This window comes from Lipotes vexillifer, unplaced genomic scaffold (genome assembly GCF_000442215.2).
Source record: "Lipotes vexillifer unplaced genomic scaffold, Lipotes_vexillifer_v1.1 scaffold732, whole genome shotgun sequence".
NCBI lineage: Eukaryota > Metazoa > Chordata > Mammalia > Artiodactyla > Lipotidae > Lipotes > Lipotes vexillifer.
In genome coordinates this window covers 880,768-888,382 of record NW_006792596.1, presented here as the reverse complement: position 1 = coordinate 888,382, position 7,615 = coordinate 880,768, and the positions used below count along the sequence as shown (strand labels likewise).

The 7,615-nt window shown below is 43.1% G+C and overlaps 1 pseudogene; it reads left to right on the top strand.

The window, feature by feature from the left end:
- LOC103076940 (60S ribosomal protein L6-like) overlaps window positions 1-7,615 on the top strand; it is a 20,723-nt pseudogene that overhangs the window by 1,554 nt on the left and 11,554 nt on the right.

Below are 7,615 nucleotides of genomic sequence, written 5' to 3'. Positions count from 1 at the left end.
GGGGGGGGGGGGGGGGGGAATGTTGGACAGAAGGGGAGAGATGTGATATTTGTCAAGTACCTACCAACTGAAGGGCACTGGGAGATGCTTTACATATGTCATCCACGTTCATTCCTCCAATTACTCTGGGAAGCATCTCCATTTCACAGCGGAGGTGCCTGAGCCTCAGTTTCTCCTAAGTTGAAGCTAAGGAGCGATGGGGCTTAGATTTGAACATCTGTGTGTCTCATTCTACATCCTGGGCGTGTTCCTACAGCACCAGTGAGCGTGAACCAGACACCACAGGGCAACACAGGATCTGGCCCCAAAGTGTGCCTTGGGTACAAGCAAATGACATCTGAGATCTATGTCAAAAATCACCTGGCGGGTGGTGGGCGGTGAGTGGGAGGAGAGAAGAAACAAGGCTGGCCACGTGTTCATAACGGTTGAGGCCAGAGGATGGCTGAGCCCGAGGCTCAGTGCACTATCCTCTCTATTTTTGTACATGTGTGAAATTTTCCATAACACAAAACAAACCCTCTGCTGTATGAACAGTCAAGTTAACACACCATTTCCTCTGGCTTTACCCATCACTAGACGCTTGCTCTTTGGTCTGGGGCTTCCTTTTGGTTATAAAACTGAATATTCGCTTTACCGAAGAATTCTCACACTTTCCTAGGAATTTGCTTCTGTGTTGGGTAAGCGCACACAGTAGGCACAGTTCCACCGAAGAGGACACCTTCAGGAATTTCTTGTTCCATGAAAATAAGAAACTTAAGAGCGTTTTCTCATTATAATATTAAGGGGAAATGCACTAACGTGAAAACCATGGAGTTAACTTTCTGAATTTTACAAACCTGACAATCAACAGGCGTTCGTCTTTGGAAAATATTTTAAAGAAAGTTGGTTTTTTTAATGGGCTTTAGGGAAACAGAACTGGACTAATTAAACTCTTTGGTCTACAACACTGTGTTGTCATTGGTCTAGCAGTACTTTTCCAATAATTAGTATTGAGAGGCTACTATTAACAGCTATCGTGTGCCAGGCAATGCATAGGTTATTTCTAATCTTTACAACAATCCTGCAAATTGGAAGATTTTGCACTGATTTTGAACTCAGATCTGCTGGTTCTGAAGCCTGTCTTGCTCCATCACACCTGACCTCCTGCTTCTTCAGCTCTTACATTCTAGAGTGCAGAAGCACCCCCAGCAGATCCCTGGAACAGTTAGGACTAGAGGTTTACACCTCCAACTGTGGCTTGGGTTCTCCTATGCTGTCATGACCGATATTGCCCAGTAGTCTGGGTCTGGCCAGGATGCAGCTGATTAATCACCATCTGGCCAACGAGACAGACTGGACTAGCCTGTTCTTCCTTCCTCTGAGCTGACAGACTGTAATCCCAGCACCCTACTCTACGAATGGATGACTTCTGATTTATACTGGAATATGACCATCCTCTCCAAATAATACTCACATAACATTTAGTTTAGGGCCTTGGAAGGGAGAACACTGTTTCATTAAGGGGGAAATGGGCCAAGATTACCTCTCCTTCCCCATGACAGCAGAAGCCACGACCTGGTAACCATGGCAAAGTACAGAGAGGGGAAAAGGTGCCCCTAAGGAGGCTGAGGGCAGACACTGAAGCCAGGGGAAAGTCGGGAATCTGAGCCAGACGCTAAAAGAGGTTTCAGACAACCGGCTGGATGGGCTACCGGTGCTGGCAGCCTCTCGAGGTGACAGGGCAGGTTGGCCTGTTTGTAACCGGCCATCAAGGAAATGATCCAGTCAGCAAGCCAGGTCTGGAAGTTCACAGGCTGGGAGCTGTTGTGAGAGCCACTTTCTTCTAGTTCTCCCACCCTCCATCTGAGTGACGGTGAGGCCTGAAGCAAACCCAATTCATTTTCCTGTCGGTGAAACGTGGACACATCTGCTCCTTGACAGGAAGGTGTCTTGTTCTATGAAGTGTGTTGAGCAACTCAATAAAAAGTATTATACACACAGTTCTATTTTATAACAAATTCCCCTAGAAATGGCCAAATCATTTCCCCTGGTAACTAATGCTGCCCACCGCACACCAATTCCCCGGTGGTAGGTTAACCACTGTGGCAGCACAGCTGTGCACAAGCCATGCGGCCTCTCACACCTAACTGGTTCCCAGCAGGCGCTCGGCTAGATCTGTTTCCCAGGCAGTCCGAGACTTGGGTGTTGTGTGCTGCGCATTCTTGGTCTTGCTTTGTTCTACTCAAATTACAACAACCAAAAGTAATACATCCACCCTTCACAGCCTCCTCAATTATAAGAATAGGTAGGGATCCGATGTGGGAGGGAAAAAAAAAAAAAAAAAAAAGCCCAGGAAATTATTCAGAACCACTTTGTTCTGGAAAAGAAATGGAGATCTAAGGAGGTGGTGTATCTTATAGAAAAAAATCATCCACCTTTGCAAAACAAGAGTAAACCAGGCCTGAGTGGGATAGAAATTACTTCCTAAAAAACAGTTATTGTTGAAGGCACTGATGCCTGAGTCTCTGAGAGTGGGCAAGGAGGGGGACTTCAGCAAAAGGGATTAAAGTAACTCACCGGTCACTGAGAATGATAGGGTCACTTCACAGCCACTGTGGCCCCAATCGTCAGGCTATTTGGCCGACCTAGTCTTAGCAGCTGTCTGCCCTTTGAAGGCTTCCCAGGTAGCTGAATGACTTCCATTCACTTTGGGCTACATGGATTTGATCATCGCACCTTGGATTTGGCTGTGATCCCAAACACTAAATCCTGAAATCTACAGTGCCTTAAGATAATTAAAATAAAGAAAAAGAAGACATTGGAGGCTTAGGAATTCCTGCTTTCCGCTATTTCTGCCAAAGAAAGTGTTGTTTGCTCTATTTTTAAGGGGCAGGGCATTTTCTAAAACATCTAAGGTGACTTAAAGGACTAGGCATCAGTTTTGGTTTGATTTTATATTTTAATGATTCAAAAATTACTAGTCATGAAAAATATTAGTAGCCCTGTATGAAGTGATTTTACCTTCAAAAGCACCTTTGTGTACAGTGGTTTTGGTTTACGTGGGTCTTCTGTTTTTGTTTTGGGGTTTTTTTTTTAGTATAAAGGGAAAATGGCGGGGAAAATACGTATTGTATTTTATCAAACCCCAAATGTGAAAAATAGTTTAAAAGACTGCTGACGCAATTGCAGCTGGGCTCATTGAAGCCTAATTAAAATGCTGGTAACACATGATCCTGCCCAGAAGTGCTGACTACCGCTAGGCAGAAACCAGGGCCATTTGGCTGTACAATATTAATAACAACAGCAGCCAGAGCATTATCATAAATGTTTTGAGTGAAGCCCCCAACCTCTATTTCAAGGTTTACAAAAATCTATGATTTTCCAGGCAGTGGTAACCACAGAGAAACCAGACTTAATTACAGAATAAGAAACCAGCAACTGAACATATGGTTTAGACTAATGGACTGCTCAATCACTATGATTCAATCCTTCATTCATTGTTCTGGCAATGCATTAGAAGCTGGGGATACAAAATTAGAATAAGGTTATGATCCATGATCTCAAGAAGGTCAAAGTCAGAGGGCTAAAACTCTTGGACTTAAATCTTACGTTTTCTGAGTGACAAAAAAACCTGGTAGAGAAGTGAATGACAAATTAACTCCAGACAGAAAGACAACATGAATGGCTGAATAGAAGATAAAGGAAGGAGTTATATATAAATCCCTCTGCTGAATACTATGAGAAGATAGTTGAGTAAATATAGATGATGCCATCATTCAAATGTATATAGTGCCCCAATATACCTGGCATTATACTGGTAGCAGTTAAAACAAATTTTATCTCAGCCCTAACAATAATAGTGCACTGAAATAGTGTCTACTCCATGCCACACAATATCCTAAGTACTTTACATACATTAACTCATTTAATCCTCAAGACAACCCCATGAAGTAAATACCGTTATCATCCCCATTTTACAGATGAGGAAACTGAGAGGATAGTAACACATCCAAGCTTATTCAGCTAATAAGTGATGGAGCCAGGATTTGAACCAAGTCAATCTGGCTTTATAGACTGTATTCTCAACTACTTTGTTGTACCTCTTCTCTATAAAAATGGTTATGTTAAAAACAAAGGAACCATACATAAACACTGTACCCTAGTTGCTAAATTTGTTTCTCATGGGGGTACAGGTTAACAATTCTGAAACTGCTTTACATTTATGCTGTGGTTGAACAAATATTAAACGGACAGTGGACAGTGGGAGCCAGGTTTCCTACTATTGGAGAAGGGGTTACAGATAAGCAAGAATGACTAGAATGAACCCTACAGTGCTGTATTATAGTCAGAGACACCAGTATAAACTCATGTTTAGCTTAATGCATATATACAGATGTTTAGATACAGAAATAATTATAGATATGTGTTTACACAGCTAATACACACACATTATTCCCAGCTCTGTTTGCTGACAGAGCCCAGAAGCAATGGGGCCCAAGAAGAAATGAGCACACCCAGCACCAAGATCTTGGTTTCTAAATACCATTTTCCAATTAAAGGAACCAGGGCTCTTCGAAGAAATGGCTATTTCTGGGAGTGGGGCAGGGAAAACACAAGATATACCTGCAGCATCTTGTGGTATCAGAAAAGAGAGATGTGTTCAAAAAAATAAAAGGATGGAGGCATATCAAAGGGACACAGGAACCAACCTGAAAGAGCTCCCATGGCCAAAGGTGGAATAATTTAAGCGACACAATAAATAGCATCCTATAGGATTATAACCCAAAGTAGAAAATAAATACACGAGTCCACACTGATATAAGCAAATGATTAAATAAGTAGATGGGTGAAAAGAGACAAATCTTCCTTAAAGAAGAATTCTAAATAATGTATGCAGATACTTTTCATTCCAGGAAGTACCTCCCTGTTTGGGGATGGGCTAACCTTAGTGACTCACTTCCAAAGAATACAGCAGAGAAGTGGAAAAATAATACCTTTACAGTGGAGAGATCTGCCCGCAAATGCTACCTTAACCAAGTGATGAAGGTTAAGATCCTCTGTGATATTATGTGGGTATCATGTACCCTGTCATATGATGTGACAAGAAGGACACTCCAATTCTGTGGTCTTCTTTCTAAAAAACCATAACACTCGTTTTTTTGTTGTTTGTTTGTTTGTTTGTGCTGTACGCGGGCCTCTCACTGCCGCGGCCTCTCCCGTTGCGGAGCACAGGCTCCGGACGTGCAGGCCCAGCGGCCATGGTTCACGGGCCCAGCCGCTCCGCGGCATGTGGGATCCTCCCGGACCGGGACACGAACCCGCGTCCCCTGCAACGGCAGGCGGACTCTCAACCACTGTGCCACCAGGGAAGCCCAACACTCGTTTTTAATCATGAGAAAACATCAAACAAACCCAGACTGGGGGACACTGTAGGGTGTCTAGCCAGTGCTCCTCAATACAGTAAGACTGTCATAGTCCTGAAAAACAAGGAAAGACTGAGAAATTGTCACAGACCAGAGGAGACCAGGGAGACATGTCTAAATGGAATGTGGTTCCCTGGATTGAATTCTGGAACAGAAAGAGGGCATTCATGGAAAAAACTGGTGAAAGGCAAATAAAGTCTAGAGTTAGGTTTCTTCGTTTTGACAAATATACCATGGTAATGTAAGATATTAACATTAGGAGAACTGGTGATGGGCATACAGGAACTCTCTGTGCTATCTCTGCAACTTCTCTGTAAATATAAAATATTTCCAAAATAAAGAGTTTAAGAAATTATTTTATTCGAAAATAGGTAATCTCTGCAAAATAAGTAAAAGAGCAATCATGTATCATGCCAGTGAAAGGAAGCTAGAAATAAGAGCATAACAATTTTCACGTTAATGTCAGCTTTCTGCTACCTAGCACTACTGATAGGACTGTTATTCCTTAATTCTTCATAAGCTACTGTATTCTGGGGGGAACACTAAACCCATCCAAGCTCATTCCATTCACAAACGCTTACTGGGTACATAAGCGCCAGGCACTGTCCTAGGCACTAGAGATGCACTGGTGGACAAGACATGCTTCCTTTGTCCAAAGAACATCTAGCTTCGTTGAAGAGAAAGATATAAGTCAACACAAAATAAAACACAGCATGTTAAGTCCTGACTAAGAAGAGGTAATTTTAAGATGGTAGGGGCACACCCAGGAGGAGCATCTGACCCTTTCAGTGCCAAGGCACCATGGAGGACAGAGACGGTCTCCTGGAAGAGTCCATGAATAATCTAAGGGTCTTATGACCATCACAAGGACCCCTGGTGATGGTGATATATGACAACCTCCTATCAGCATAAAGTGCATTTGGGAAATACAAATTTAATTATGCCACCTCTTCCTAAAACCCTTCAAAGGCTTTCCATTCCTCCAAGCTCCTCACTGTGTGGGATGGGTAATTTGATATGCTAACTTGGCTAGGTTATAATATCCAGTAATTACCCACTAGCTGAGGTGGGTTTTTTAATATTTTTAAATTTCTTTTTAATTTTTAGTTTTTGGCCATGCCGTGCGGCATGTGGGATCTTAGCTCCCTGACCAGGGATCGGAGGGTCTTAACCACGGGACCACCAGGGAAGTCCTGATTGAGGTGTTTTTGTGAAGACATTTTTAGACGTGCTTAACGTCCACAGTCAACTTTTTAGATGTGCTTAACGTCCACAGTCAAATTTAAGTAAAGGAAATTCCTTGATAGAGTAGTGGGCCTCATCCATTCAGTCGAAGGCCTTAAGAGAAAAAAACCAGTTTCTCAGAAAAGAAGAAACTCTTGGGACTTCCCTGGCGATCCAGTAGTTAAGATGCCACACTTCCACTGCAAGGGGCGCAGGTTCAACCCCCGGTCAGGGAACTAAGATCCCGCATGCATGCCACCGTGAGGCGGGCACGGCCGTAAAAAAGAAGAAGAAATGCTGCCTCAAGATTGCAGCATCATCTCCTGCCTGAGTTGGTAGCCACCTGCCTGCCTGACCTACAGACTTCAGACTTGCCAGCTCTCTTTATGTAAATATATTTCATATATGGGGTTATATTATACATAGGCTATTATATAGAGAATTATATATACGTAGGATATATATTATATATAAAATAGGATATGCATTATACATCTCTTATTCTGTATTTTATATATATATATATACATATATATATATATATATATAAAATGTTGAAGACATATATATCTTCTCTTGGTTCTGTTTCTCTGGAGAACCCTAACTGACACACCATGGTCATGGTCTCCGGGCTTCATGTAGCCTGGCTCTTACTCTCATCAGCCACGCCTTCCACCCCACACCTCCCCCCCACACCTTCCCCCCCATGCCTTTCACACTGTCTCTTCTACTCACACTGGCCTTTTCTCATCCTGAGTCCTTTCAACTCTTCCTGTCCCCTCCTTCCACAGGCTGCTCTCTCTGTCTGGGTCACTCTCCCTTCTCTTCCTGATTGACACCTTACTCATGCCTCAGACCTCAGCTCAACTGCTGCTTCCTCAGGGAAGCTTCCCATCATCAGAGCCACTTAGTAAGCCTTCAGAGCACCTCACAGCTCTCCTGAGTAGCTGGACAAATTGCCACTTCAGGCCTCCTTACACGTAAGCTCC